Source organism: Fundulus heteroclitus, chromosome 9, assembly GCF_011125445.2.
Source record: "Fundulus heteroclitus isolate FHET01 chromosome 9, MU-UCD_Fhet_4.1, whole genome shotgun sequence".
Taxonomy (NCBI): Eukaryota; Metazoa; Chordata; class Actinopteri; order Cyprinodontiformes; family Fundulidae; genus Fundulus; species Fundulus heteroclitus.
In genome coordinates this window covers 8912836-8928362 of record NC_046369.1, presented here as the reverse complement: position 1 = coordinate 8928362, position 15527 = coordinate 8912836, and the positions used below count along the sequence as shown (strand labels likewise).

The 15527-nt window shown below is 37.4% G+C and overlaps 1 protein-coding gene across 1 annotated transcript in view; it reads left to right on the top strand.

The window, feature by feature from the left end:
* Positions 1-7727: 7727 nt before the first annotated feature.
* nek7 (NIMA-related kinase 7) overlaps positions 7728-15527 on the top strand; it is a 98493-nt gene continuing 90693 nt past the window's right edge. Inside the window, exon 1 of the mRNA XM_012857036.3 lies at positions 7728-8041. The gene's annotated coding sequence lies outside the window, so the exon portion shown is untranslated. The remainder of the gene's footprint in view (positions 8042-15527) is intronic.

Sequence of the window (15527 nt, the reverse complement as noted above, 5' to 3'; positions counted from 1 at the left end):
AAATGTCTAGTAAGGCAGTTTCTGTGCAGTGATTGGGTATAAAACCATACTGGTGTTTTTCTGGAAGCCTGTTAGAGTTTAGGTTGGAGTTTAGTTGATTAAGACACCTTACTTTAAAAAAAATTACTTTATAAAGGAAAGTTAAACTTGTACCTAAAATTGTAAAAACATGGAGGCATCAAGATTACTTCTCTTCAGATGGAGTTTGACAACGGCACTTCTAAAAAGTTGTGAAGATGGCCATCTGAAGAGGTCAGGAGACACCAACATGGGGCCCACGGGCACCAGGTAGCCCCCATGGACCACATATGGGGCCCATGAACCTGTTCAAAAAATAGCACAACCCTCCAGTGAGCTGCATCTAAAATTTTATTTTATTCCATTGCTCTTCCTTTGGAATCACACTTGCATTTATACACATTTAAAAATTACAATATCTATTTTTTAAATAGCATCAAAATATGTTTATTTTACATAAAGTCAAAGCGAGTCAAGTCACTGGTAGCCCTTCATATGACACAGTACCAACAAAGTAGCTCTCAGTTTTAAAAAAGTTGGTGACATTTTTTTTGTACAATATTCAAAATATAAGTTTGAAAAGCATTAAATAAAGGTTAGAAATACAAATGAGAAAGTGTAGCTTCCACCCCTTGTGTTTCCAAGTCCCTGATAAGTTACCTGTAACCACATGTTCTTTTCCAGCCTTGTTTTTCAAGGGGGCGGTGAATCTGGAGGGTGCTGCAGTTCATCCAACGACCGAAACTTGCTTTGGAGATGTTTTGAGATGCGTTTTTTATAGGTAAAAATTATGTTCCAAGTGTTTGCATTCTTGATCATTTTACTTAATTGTCACCTTGTGACATTCATAGTAAAAAGGCCCATAGTAAGAGTGAGAGAGGTGTAACACATCAGAGTTAAATAGCGTGCTTTACAGTAAAGCGTCTGTAGTGCCTGGATAAACTCGGCGATTAAACCGTTGCTATTTCCCCCGAAGGAAGAACCTGTTCTAACCTGGTTACCTGCGAGCGACACCGGAAAGTTTGAAAAGGAACGGGGTGAAACAGATGACGATACTTTTTCATGCTAAAAATTATACCCGGATCAAACAGGGATCCTCTCTGTTAAATAAAGAATATCTGCAAAAAGAACACCAAAAGTTTGCTATTGGCTCAAAGCGGCAGATCAGTGCACGGAGCCACTTTTAGCACAATGGAAATTCAACACGATTATTAAACAGTTTTCCACCAAACAGCCGTGGAGGCACGTGTGTGGAAGCAGAGGATTTCTGGGTGCAGCTCCCCCTGTGCAGGCTGATGCATTACTTTTCATCCATCCATCTAATTATTCCCTTAGAAACCTGAAATTTGAAGATACAAAAGACCGTCCCTATCTGTCACCGAGCTGCATTGATCTCATCGAAAGAAAATGTGGGCGTAGAGGAAACTCAATATAACTCATGCCATTAAATTCCACACAGCATTATTCACATACAGAATTGACAGATTTCTGTGAGACGTTTCTTTTAATCTTCAACTGTTGTTGGAGAAAAGAGGTGGTGGTGGAGGTGGTGGTGATGGTGGTGGTGGTGGGGGGGAATACCACACTCCAGGCATCTCTCCCTTTTCTATATTTGCAGTAAGGTTAACAAAAACGGCTACTGACGTGGGGAAGATATATATATATATAAAAAGCACAAACACGCATAACTTGTTGATTATTAACAACGGGGAATGAGGAGAAGAAGAAAGAGGTGTTTCCAGTGTTTAAATGTGCCGCTCTGAAATCAGCATCTAAGCTTTTATCAAAGCGGAGGGAGCCGTTTAGAAACAGCTGCACTTGCTGTCCATGCAGACTACTCTGCAGAAAACATTTCTGCCAAATAATGCTTTCAAATTAGAGTCTGCACTTCATGCACATCACGTGTATTATAACATCATTATAACAGTCTGTCCCCACTCTTGAAAACACATCTTAACCTTAGATACATTTTACAACAAAGGTTAGATTATAAAATATTTTAGTTTTAATTAACAGCTTCTCTGTTTATGGTAAACTTATGAGAAAAAAAAAACTTTAGAATACAGGTAGTTTGTACTTCCCTTTACTTTACCTGTCATCATCTTCAGGTGTTTGTGTTTTGGTTTTCTTTGTTGTAGCCTATGTAATTTGGACAAGTTCTTTCATAAGTTTCCCAGATTGTGCTTTCGTCAGCCATTTATCCTTCAATTCAATTCAATTCAATTTTATTTATATAGCGCCAAATCATGAAACATGTCATCTCAAGGCACTTTACAAAGTCAAGTTCAATCATATTATACAGATAGGGTCAGATTATACAGGTTGGTCAAAAATTTTCCTATATAAGGAAACCAGTTGATTGCATCAAAGTCCCGACAAGCAGCATTCACTCCTGGGGAAGCGTAGAGCCACAGGAAGAGTTGTCTGAATTGTCCATGGCTTTGCACCAATCCCTCATACTGAGCAAGCATGAAGCGACAGTGGGAAGAAAAACTCCCCATTAACGGGAAGGAAAACCTCCGGCAGAACCGGGCTGAGTATGAACGGTCATCTGCCTCGACCGACTGGGGTTACAGAAGACAGAACAGAGACACAACAAGAGAGACAAAAAAGCACAGAAGCACACATTGATCCAGTAATCTGTTCTACATTAGATGGTCCTTAAATGATTGTTCATGTTTTAGTTCTCACCTTTGTGGATTAGTTAGTGGATTTTGTTCTTAGTTCATTCTATGTACATTTTATTGGATTTGCCTTCACTTCATTGCTCTCCTCTCCTCAGCTCATCTGTTTCATTGATCTCAGCTGCTCCTCGTTTCCTCCTGATTACTTCCACCTGTGCTGTCATGTTTCTCCTCCTCTCAGTCCCCTGCAGATGAATGGCCCAGCTGTCATTTATTTCCCTTTGCTGGTTTCTTGTTGCTAAAGTTCCGTTCTTATGCTCTGTGTTTTGCTGTTCCTAAATGTCATGCCTTGTGTATTTTAGATTTTCCTTTATTTATTAATTTTTTTGCCATCATGTTCTGTGTGTGGGTCCTTCTTTATCCTCACCAATTCCTTTAAGTTTTTATTTGATTGACCCAACCTCATACATCTGAAGTTTTTAATATCTCAGAGAAAACATCATTTCAGATTTTAATAGGATTATTAGCTTCTGAATGGTTCTTAAGGAAAATTTTAAGTGTAATTTATTTAACAAATATATTTTCAAAAGAAATAAAGCTATAAAAGGTAACAAATACATGCTATTTTGACTATAAAAGCTTAAGAAATGGAACTCCTTTGTTTGAACATTGCCTTTTGGAACAACCCATTGCTTTTAGGAAGAACCCACTATAATGAATCTCACAAATGGGAATTCATCATATGTTTGTTTTAATTTTTACAATTTAAAGAAGATAGATTTGATGCTGGCTGCAGGAAAAACAGTTCAGGTTAGTAAAACTGTCTGCAAGCCGGAGGCTGCTAGAATGAGAATCAGCTTTATTTGCCAAGTTTGTCCACACAAACAAGGAATTTGACTTTGGTTCCAGTTTGTTCTTAATGTAGAGACATCTTAAAATCTAAATATATGTATATAAAAAGAAATGGTAGTGAATATGTTTTTATTTGTTGTCACATTACTTATCACATATGCACATATACAGAATTAATTCAGCCTTTCTATAGCCCTCTAAGGAAGGAAGAATCTACATGTCTAATTCTTATCAGTTCTACTTTCTCCTTGCAAGTATTCTTGCTGCTCCTCATTCTCATCACAACCTGATTCGACCTCATCATTACTGTATTCAAGTCAAAGTGCGATTCCCCAGCTTTACTTTCTGAAAGGGCTATGAGATCAGGCGTAATCATTCTGTAAATAGAGGACAATGTGTGGAAATTATAAGCAAATAAGACGCAAATATTCACTATAATAGTAAACTATATCCTGCAGTATTAGCCTGAACTTCACTTCACCGCACACATCAGCTGCTGCTTTTTTTTTTTTTAAACTGCAGAGATCATTTCAAAGTCATCATAAACAGTATGCCTTTATATATACTTATATTTACTTTGACACACACGACCAAAATGTCCTGCTTCCATGGTGATACCACAATTGTTCACTGCTGGATTAAAGCAAGAAATGCTGTACAATTTTCTGTATCAGTTGGTTGCTGCATTTATAATTTTAAAAAAGTGTCCGTTACTTTACCAGTAAATTAAGTTGGTGAATATATGTGTAGGTAGATAGATAGATAGATAGATAGATAGATAGATAGATAGATAGATAGATAGATAGATAGATAGATATTCTTCCAGATGGTAAAGGATCAGGAAAATTTGTATTTAGGCTATCTTTTTGGTGAGAAATAGCAAATCAGTTTATTTTAGGGTTAAAAAGACTAATTAAAGCCTTGTTATCTGTTTGTGTTTCATCTTTTCTCTTTGCATCGTTCATGTGATGTTTTGAACTCGAGTGCAGTGTCTTATTACGTGGACTGAATTGAACCGTGTGTAACTGACTTTGAATCAGTCTTTATTATTGGACTGAATTGACTTTATACCTCTGTACATAAACTGGATCTATTTGTCTTATGAAATATAATTGAGATGATGTTTTTTTGTGAATTGATGATATAACTGAATTGAATTGAATCACGGATTTGTGACGTGCCAAAAAAGATATACATGAACCGACATTAATGTTCCCTAATTTATCACTCTCAGATTTTAAGAAAAATGATTAGATAGCCACTAAAAAAAGGAGTAAATCATTTTTATAAACTGGATTCTTCAGAAGAGTGGCCAAAAATTTCAACAATAAAATACTTTAGCAACAATAAAGTTGTAACATAAGTTCATTCTAATTAGAGAATTTTAATATACAGTCAAATTCAATAAATTAGAATACTATTGTAACATTAATTTATGTAATTTATTCAGTTCACATCTTGAAAAACTTTATTTAGTGTTTCAAGACGTTGTACATAGGGATATTTTCAAGCCGTTCTCTCTGTTAATTATGATGATTTTCCACGTACAGCTAATGAAAACATGATATTTAAGATTAGAAATAAAGATGTAATAAAAAAAAGCTTTAATATAGAAATAGGGGTTTAATGAAACGTATGTTTATACCTGCTAAAAGGTGGTTATTTTCTAAAGATTCTTTTAATCTGACAAACAAGCCTCATCAGAATGGATATTCTAATTAATTGAATATGACTATATATATTAACAGGCATTCAGACAAGACATTTTTGGGCATACCTTGGTGACAGCATTATGTTGTGTGGACAATTTTCCTCAGCATGGAAAGGGAAGCTGGTCATAGATGATTTTAAGAAGCTAAAAACAGAACAATCCTGGAAGAAAACCTCTCAGACTGAGGAATGAGGAAGAGCTTCACCGTCCAGCTGGACAGCCACCCTAAACAAAGAGCCAGAGCTATAATAATACAGCTTAGACCAAAGTATATTTATGTCTCGGAATGGACTATTAAAATCCCAGAATCAAATCCAATAGATAATCTCTGGCAAGACTGGAAAACTGAGGTTGCTATGCTTTCCATCCAATCTGACTGAGTTTGATGTGATTTCCTAACAATAATAAACAAATATTACTGTCTCTAGATATGCAAAGTGTGTCTTTGGTGTGGAGAGATACCAAAGTGCAGTTTCCAGTGCACCTCTTTCTTTTACAGCTGTGCACTAGCCTCTAGTAGCGTATCACATAAGAAACAATGAGGTTTGCATTTGTAAAACTTTTCCTTCTTTTTTAATACTTCTACGTAAAGATTGTCTTATTTTATGGTAAACTGTCTACCTTCAATGGTGCCACCAGGGGGTGGCCAGGGGCAGGGTTGTATAATAACGAAGTAAAAATACTTCACTACTGTACTTAAGTATATTTTGGAGTACTTTACACTTTCCTCGAGAATAATTTTTTTTGATAACTTTCACTTTTACTTCACTATATTTCCGAACTTATTTGCATACTTTTACTCCGATACATTTTCAATGTTTGATTTAGTAAAAAAAAAAAAGAGAGAGAGAGAGAGAGAGAAAAACACAAGCGTTTTGACTCCACCTACTGATTGACTACAACAAAGTTTGGACTTGCCTGGGCTTGTTCATCACCACCAATAGGAAACACCTGTTTTGCTTCTCCCATTAAACACAAAGCCAGTCTCGCAATCAGTAGCAGCCACGTGGAAGAGGAGACAGGGACAACAACAGCGACTGCAACAACGTCGGACTCGGCTACAGGGGAACCACCAGTTGGTGATGAGAACTCGTGGCCTTATTTATACACAATGTACTCTTTTGTGGGTGTTAAAGATTTGTCGTACTGCATGAAGTGTCTGTTATGGAAATTCCATCTTACAAAAACTCCCCGTCCAACATAAAGAAAGACATCAAGGTTACTTCTTACCTAAGTGGTGTAATGTAATTATGACCTTACTTATGACCTTACTTGAAGGAAAAACTGAAGGCTTACAAAAACTATGTATTTTCTGTCTTAACCTGGGGGTTAAGACTAAGAAGCTGGTTCAGTAGTAAAGGAGGTTAAGTTAACTTTGTGGTATAGGTAAAGCATCTAATAGCAGAGCCAGGAGTCTTAAAAGCCTGGTTCATCACTTAACCATGTTCTTAGTATACACTCCCTGGTCTAAAATTTGCCCGCACTTGGTTGTGTATATTATTTTAAGTGAAAAAATATAAAAAATGTAATTCAAACTGCATTTGCTTTGTTTTGCTTTTTACTTATACTTTTCATTACATTACTTGAGTACATCTACTTTTACAGTAATTTTCATACTTAAGTACAAGACATTTCAGATACTTCAAGACTTTAACTCAAGTAACATTTCAGTCAGTGACTTGGACTTTTACCAAAGTCATATTTTGGAGAGGTACCTATACTTTTTCTTGACTCTGAGATTTCAGTACTTTATACAACACTGGCAAGGGGTGCCATGTCCTGGCCCCCCCACTAACCACCCCACTCGCCAGTGTAAATTGTAGTTGCATCAGTTTAGCATTTCATCCCATTATGCACAGCCAGCAAGGCAGCCGCTCTTCTTGACCTTCTATCGCGCTTTTATTTGTATCTGCCAGTATCTACTTTCACCTAGTAGTTATTTTGTTTTTCAGTAAATGAATAAATGTACACCATATTCCTAATAGGATTACACAATAAAAAGGAATTGTTGTTCAACTCAAGATGTTGACTGTACTGTTATTAGTCTTTGCACATTAGATCATCAGTAAAATAAAAAATCAAACAATAAACCAAAAGATATTAGTGGGTGTTTACTTTAATATAGTTTTCTACAGACAGCTTTACTACAACAGTAGCATAAAATCCTGAAATTATGGCTTTTAGTTTCAGTGACTTTAAGTGGCCCCATCTGGCCACCCCTTTGAAACATTTGTGGAGGTGCCACTGTCTAACTTACAATTAAATTACCATAAAGGGATCAGATTTTCATCGAATAGATAAAGTCTCCAAAATAGTTTTTAAATTTTTATTTTTTATTTTTTTTAGGCGAAATCATATTAAGATTTTCTTTCAAAAAAAAAAAAGAAAACTTTCTAATGTCTTTTTTCTAGTGTTTGGGCATATCTGAAAATAAAGTAAAAATCAGTGGCGACAGAAGTGACAGCAGCCAGAGCGTCTGCGTTGAATCTCGCGGTATTTGACAGCTGCCCCGCGGGAATGCCGCGGTGTTTACATTAGCGGTTGACGCCGAGCTGATGAAGGAGGGGGCGGGGGGCCTCCTGGCTGAAAACACGTCTTCTCAACTGACTCCGCGGCGCGGCTCTGTCTGTGTGGGGGAAGAAGAAAAAAAAAGTTTTTTTTAATGTTGGACAGGCAAAGTGCCACGCAATAACAGAGTCCCACGGAGTTTGACTGGTTCGTTGCGACCTTGGACAGAAGGGGAGAAAGTCACGACGAAGCCGAGCGCCATAATAACCATCGGAGGAAACTGTTAACGTGTAGGAGGAATAGCTTAGCAACAGAGCCCCACTTCCTGGTGAGTACCGACCCAGTCAACTTCTGAAGCGCGACCACAGCTATTAAACCCCGCTGGAAACTGTTGTCACTTCTTTAAGAAGGATGTTAGGGGACCGGCGCGCTTAGAAAATGCTAAACTGACTTTAGTTTTTGCTTTTACTCGAGTTTGACGCCTGGAGAAAAAAGTTCTGCGAGGTTCGCTAGCTAGCTTTGCCTCCTAGCCGGCTAGCATGCTACTTCGCGAACTTTACCTGTTATCTGCACAGCTGACACTCTCGGTGAAGGGTAACAACAACCATGTTTAGACACAATAACGACGTGTTTACGTGACTTTAGCCAAACTTTGCTCCCTGCTCGTCAACAGGAAGGCCGTTTAGGTAAACATGTGATGGACATATGACAGCGGCTGCTTCTGTTGCCATGCTTCGCCGCCACTGACATGTTGTTGCCAAGGAAAAAGTGACGAAAACTGCATAAAGTAGCTTTAATATGTCAAACACTTGATGGGATCGGGCCAACTTTGCATGCCTTGGTACACCTCTGGCTTCTAGCAAGCGTGACTGCGTGTCTGGCATAGATGTTGTTTCTGTAAAGTCAAATTCGGGTTTTACTACATGCCTGTGTTTTATAGGTTTGTTTGCAACAGTTTATAGGTTTGTTTGCAGCATTTTCGAAAGAGTTGGATCTCAAAACAAACTGTTTAACCTGAGAGAGAACGAGCAACAACGACAAAACTTTGACAGGAAGAGCATGTGTGTCGTTTAAAATCAATACTGACAGTTGCAGTGTTTTAAAAGCTGAAACTATCTATGGGGGGCAATCTGTGGTCCTCCATTGAAACCTATGAAAAGTTGGGACCAGTACTACCAGTACTACTACTACTACTACTACTACTACTACTGGTAAAGTAATAAAATAAATAAATAAAAAAACGCTTTAAACTCTGCTTAATTTCAGAAATTATTGCTATTCAGTACTGAACAAATAAGCTTTGTGTTATTCAAACTTTTCAGTATAATCAATTGACCTGTTATTGTCCTGTTATTCAGCCAAAAACACAACAACAAACAAACTTACATTCTGTTTCAAATAAAACAATGTAGAGAAAAACCTTTTTGCTTTGATTTTTAGTGGAGTTTTACACCCAAATCTAACCCTGTTTTTTCCAATTCTGTCTTCCAAACTGGCATTTTTAATCTTTCATTTTTAGATTACTTTTGCCAATTTTTTTTTTAAAATTGTATGTTGTTGTTTGGTGATTTTGGGGATGTATGTTTCTCAGTTTGTCATTTGCTGATACAGCATTTTGACCAATTGGCCTAGTTTTAAGTACGCTTCATAACTCATATGATTTTAGTTTCATTTAAAAACTTCTCTGTGGATTTGTTTACTGTAAACTTATGAAAACAAAACTTTAGAATACAGATAGTTTGTACTTCCCTTTTCCTAAGATGGGGAAAAATAATTTTAGGATAAATCAAATGTGACCAAAAATATAATTTTTATTTCTCATTTATTTTCAATATGTTGCCACACAATGTTTAATGAATGTTCTGCTATTTTAACCGTGAGAACATATTTCTGTTAACTGATTTAAGGTAATTTTAAAGCATTTAGCTGACATTTGTCAACATTAAAGTTAAATTAATATTTAATTGCATATTTCAGCCATGTGCTCCTAATTTAACTCACAAGCAGTTGATTTTTGGAATATAGGTATTTGAAAATGTTCACTAACAGAGTACTCGCCCATCCATCCATCATCTGTCGTCTTAGCCCATCTCTGAGCCTGCGGATGAAGCTCATTTCGGCCGCTTGTACACAGAATCTTGTTCTTTCGGTCAAGATCCGGTAAATCAAGAACTTTGCTTTTACCTCGCAACAACAGATGGGAGCAGCACCTATATTACTGCAGACAAAGCCCTGCAGTAACGAGCCTTTAACAATAAGCCCTGGCTGTGTTGCTAAGTGGAAGAAAACAATAGATGGCAAATGGTATTCTAGGTATGTTTTCTTTACAATATCAACAGACGTTCTGATACGTGTATCAGCAGTGGCGAATAACTAGCTGCTTGGGGACGGCGCCGCCTGTGGTGTAATCACAAAAAGTTTGAGCTCAAGGGGGGGGAAACGCACACGAGTTCGCTGATAGTAACATGCCTACTGTTGAGATGGCATTTTTAACAAGATGTTTTGTCAGTTCAATATATTTATATAACTCCAATTCATAACACACGTCATCTCAAGGCATTTTACAAAGTCGATTCTATCGAATCAAACGGACAGATTGGTTTAAAAAATGTTCTAAACCCAGCAGATTGCATTGAGTCATTGATTTGCAGTCTTTATGCCTCCTTGATTAGGCAACAAAAAACCTTTTTAGTAACATAGTGCAGAGTTTTTTATAAAGCAGAATGAGACATGAAGTGTCAGCCTAGCTGTTGAAATTAAGGCTGGTTCACATGGCAGGATTTTTAGCCCGATTTTCGCTCTGATCTATTCCATCCAAGAGGAACCTATTATTGGAGCGTGTCTCTTAAAATAATCTTAAAAGATTATCCTGTCGTGTTTTGGTGTGTTAAGAGCGATCGGGTCCGCTTGGTGGAACGTCGGCACCGCTCTGACCTCAAATCGGGGATATTCAACATGTTTGATTGTCTTGCCCCGATATCCTACCATGTGTGGCGTCCTCTGAAGACAAACGAGCTCGCAGCCTGTTGAATGCGACTGCTAGCCAATTAGAAAGTGAGGTGAGGAATTCTTCAAGAGAGGAAAAAACCCAACCCGGCTCTATTTCATAGTGCAGCAAGCGTAGTGCCTCTGGTCTTGTTGTCTCCGCTTCTTTAACCAACGGCGTTTCTTTTTGTTATGGTTTTTCTCCGTTAAAATCAGTCCACAGACTATCACCATTATTCTTCCTGGTCGTCCGTGTTTATTTACTCTGAACTCACTTTTGATCCTGAGAGGATTCACAAGATTTCCCGTCTGACATCTGAATGATCTGAAGTGAACTCTGTGGGTGTGTGGCGCGTTGGACTCGCCGTCTGACCGGACCCCACACACTGTACAAGCAAACAGGCTTTATCTAAGATTTTTTTTTTATCGTTACATGTGGTGTCTGTCAGGCTTTGAAAATCGACCAACTGTTTTAAAATCCTGCCCCTTAAGATTCAGTTTCAGTTTGGAGAATACAACAAATTTGGGTGTTAGGGAACCTTTTCACTCAATTGGGCAATACTGATATCCCCCATTTACTGAGAAGAGCAGTGTGTCTGTTTATTTATATATTTATTTATATATATATATATATATATATATATATATATATATATATAAAAAGCTTTGTCAAATAGTGGATGTGTAGCAGTACAGATAAGTCGTGGGTTTGTATGTAACTCTGTTTTAATGTCGTGTTTCAATACAGTTACTGAGCGTTCACATGTATTTGTGTACATTTTTTTTAAACCAAATCTCATTAAAAGAATCCAAGGACAATGCCACAAAGTGACAGAAATCACGGCCAGTCAACAAGTCAACCGGATACGTCACCAAATAATTCATTTGGACTTAGTCTGTAGTGAAATACACAATGCTTAATGTAGTACTGTTTAGTTATTGTGGGAATGTTTTTTTTTTTATATATACCATTAAAGTCTGACTGCATGCATACTTTGTAATAATTTATAAGTTGAACAAACTTACACTAGCAAAAAAAAAAGAAAAAAAATCTGTTATTTAGGCTTTCCCATCTTTGTTTTATTCTCGATTCATTTAGTTTTTTTTTTCCTCTATTAAGTTTAGCTGAAAATTAACAGACTCCACTGAAATGTCGCTGTCTGTGCCTGTTAGTCAAATATTAAAGGCGTCACACATTTTTCTACAACTACAGAAGGGATGATTCAAACGGGAGTTAGTGGGAGCTGACATACCTTGTTGACCCAGTTATTACTCACTCCTCTGTTGCCACATTTGATCATCATCATCGTCAGAGACAACAGGCTTGAGTCTGCCAGCATCATCAGGTGATTGAGATGAGCGCCGGCTGCCTCTGTGAAGTCGGCCATCAAGGAACGTGTCATAAACCGGATGATCAGAAAATGGCTGACAAATGTTTGCATCAGTCTCAGCGGTGAAAGGCTTTCTGCCACAACGTCTCCCTTTGAGTCTCAGCTAATGGCAGGTGGATTACATCTGACAGCTTCTTGCAACACCAGATGATTATTTCCCTTCTGCTGTTTGGATTTGTAAAACTAGGCGGGTGACGATAGACTCAGTGTGATCATCTGTTTGAATTAAAAGACCCTGAAAATCAGGTTAGAGTCCAAGTAACTTAACTCGTTTGATTTTTGTAAATGGAAGAACAGATAAAATCCATTGCCTTACTTGTATTCATTCAAAGAGTTGTCAAAATAATCGATCGCAGAGCTGCAAACACACACACGTAATTTCCTGTAAAGGGTTTTGTTAAAGTTGATCTGGACAGCCCAATGATGGGGTTCTGCTGTGGTATGACTCGGCTGTTTTTTCATTTTTTATTATATGAACTTTAATAGAGACTGAAACCATCAACTGACTTGTGATTACTTTATTCATTAAAGGAGCAATAAGTAATACTGACACTTTGGGTTGCATATCGGAACAACACGCGCACAACGTGTCGTTTCTCAGCTACCTGCATAGGACAATTATATGATGTTGTATTCTCTTCTACTTCTGGTCCGCCTCTCTTACTGGCTTCCATGTTTGCACGCTGCTGCTATTTTGCTAAAATAAAACACCAAATGCTGTGTTGGGAACGATGGGAACTCTCATATGATTGGCTCAGGAACCAGGAAGTAAACACGGGCTACATTCTGAACCAAAGTAGTTCCAGACCGTAGCTCTAGGTTTGAAAGGAGAAAACGTGACTAAGACATTGTTGATGGAGGGGATCGATTTATAGGGAATGTTACTTCCATCCTGGGTGACAAGTCAGAAGGTAATTATGGGTAATTTAGCAGTAAATTTCTTACTTGTTGCTCTTTTAACTATCAATTATTATTATTATTTTTTTTTTTTGCTGAAGTTTAATTTGGTTGAATATTAAAATTATCCACACAAGTGAATCTGCTTAAAAACACTAAAATAAAATGTATTTGCTCTGTTACCTTTTTAAAAAAAATCAACTCTAAACAGAAAGCATGTCTCTCTTCATAAAGTCCTCCTGGGCGTCATCTCTTCAGCTGCTCATCATGGCTGCCTTGTTCTGCTGCGGTTCACAACAAAACCCTACAGTGCATCCACACTTAGTGGTTGTCATCCCCGACCTTGAAGTACTTGTGTACCGTGAACTGCTTCAAGCTTGGAGAACTTGAGAGAAAAAAATAACACCTTTCATAACACATCCTGTTTGTAAAGCAGAAGCTTTGTCCACCATATTTGTTTTGAAACTGTTGCTCAAGCTCAAAGTCTCGATGGTGATGGATTATTATAGGCAAGCCAGAGCTTAAGCCAACCCTTAAATTCACGTTTATTGTTGTTGATAATTAGTTTGAAATAAGTTGAAAGAATTTCCTGATGACAAAAAAAATGTCTGTTGTGTTTTGCCGACTGGATGACGTGTATTTCTAAACCTGGGCGTCTAAAACAGAAAGCTTGCTTTTGATTTGGTGTTAACTTCTGAAATTTCTCTGCTAAAACTCTGAGTAGTGATTTAGCACAGAGGACTTTACCAAATCACTCAGTCTTGTGAGAGCTTCCTGTTTTTCGCCCTGAAGCTGGCCCTCTGACTGGATTAAAGATCAGATGAGACATTTGTCATCTGACCACATTTAACAGTCATCTCGCCTTTGGGTTTTCTAGAGCACAACAAAAAATAAAATAAAATGCTGCTCTCTTTTTTTCTTTTTGCAAAGCAGATTCGATAGAAGATGCTTCCTGAGGCCATTTTTAGCTACATTAAACACTGTCTTTTGCATGATGTGAAAGACCTTGGCCGAGCTCTTTTTTTTTTTTTTTTTTTTTTTTTTTTTAATATATACCAGAAAACATGTAGTAGAGATCACTACACTGATTGCTTTAGGATTCATGCTTTATGGTTATTTGGTGCATTAAAAGCAAGTGAATAATTAAAGATGTATGAGAAAAATGTGGATAAAAGAAAATGGAAGCTTGATAGATTGGAAGAAAATAGTCTTTCCATTATAAACTCTATTTGGTTAGAGTTTACAGGAAGGTCTTTGGCAAGGAATATGGGTTATCTTAGCAGTTTCTTGCACTCCTTTCAAACAGCGAGCCTGTCAATATTTTTCATATCCATCTCGCTTTATTATATGCAGGGTCACTGATGGTTCAAGCATCCAAATATCCTAGGAGGATGCCTTGGAGCTCCTGGTGTCACGTGAATGGTGTTAACTTCACTCTGGCATTGCGGCTTCTTCTCATCGGGCCCTTAGGAAAACAAACTACAAAGACATGCAAAAACAAAAATTACTGACCTCAGACCTGTTTCAAAGTCGAATGGAATCCTTTCAGGGCCCCTTGGTCTGCTGATGTCTTGACCGCACTGTGTCAGCGGCTTATTTCACAGCAAAAGACTTGGGTTTTCTTTGATTTCTTCATGCCTTTTTGACAGGATCGGCCTTGTTTTTGGCTTCTAAGACATACTTTATTTAAAGTAACTATATTCAGTAGACTCACCAGCAAACTATGAAGTGATGGATATATTAAGATGGAATCAGTACATTTTATCTTACAGAAAATAGCCTTTAAATATTGCTGATTTTATACCGGTAGATTAAAGAACAATAATCTTCATTTTAATCCATAGTTACCATTTATGCCTCTAAATGTTCCCCTGTGTAATTTAAGCATTTTATGGCAATTGAAATTTTGTACATAAAAACATCTGCCTGAATCATCTGTCTGAATCACTTTCAAAATCTTTAAAAAAATAAGTTTAACATAATAATTTTAAATCATTTGTGTCTTTGAGCGGTTCTCACACACACACCTATTTTGCTTTAAATAAGCAAAATAGGTTCTAGATATTTATTAGGAATAAGATTTATTTCATCAGTCCACATTAAGATCCATTTCTTACTGATTTATTGATGCAAGAGAAGCATGAACAGAATTAAGGTAAATTCTCAGCACCAATTCTACTTGCTACCAAGACTGAGTGGGAGAGCTTTAAAGTTCAAAATATTACTTAAACTAAGGTTAGTTTTTATCAGTTTAAATGTTCTCTCTGGAGTTGAAAGAAAGAGTGGGAGAAGTTTTTGGTAGAACAGGAATGAAGGGAGAGAGAAATTCAAACTGTTGAACCATCTGGATAGATCAGACTCTCAGAACCTTTTACTTTGAAGGCCAGGATGTTCTTGTGTTAAATATCAGTAAACCAGCTTGACCGGTGGCTCTCACTGCCCTGTTTCCCAGTCTGGCTGATGTGGTACTCTTAGAACAACCTGAAGGTCGATCTGTGAGAGGAAGGTGGCCGGAGTTACAAACCAACCCGATGTACGGCC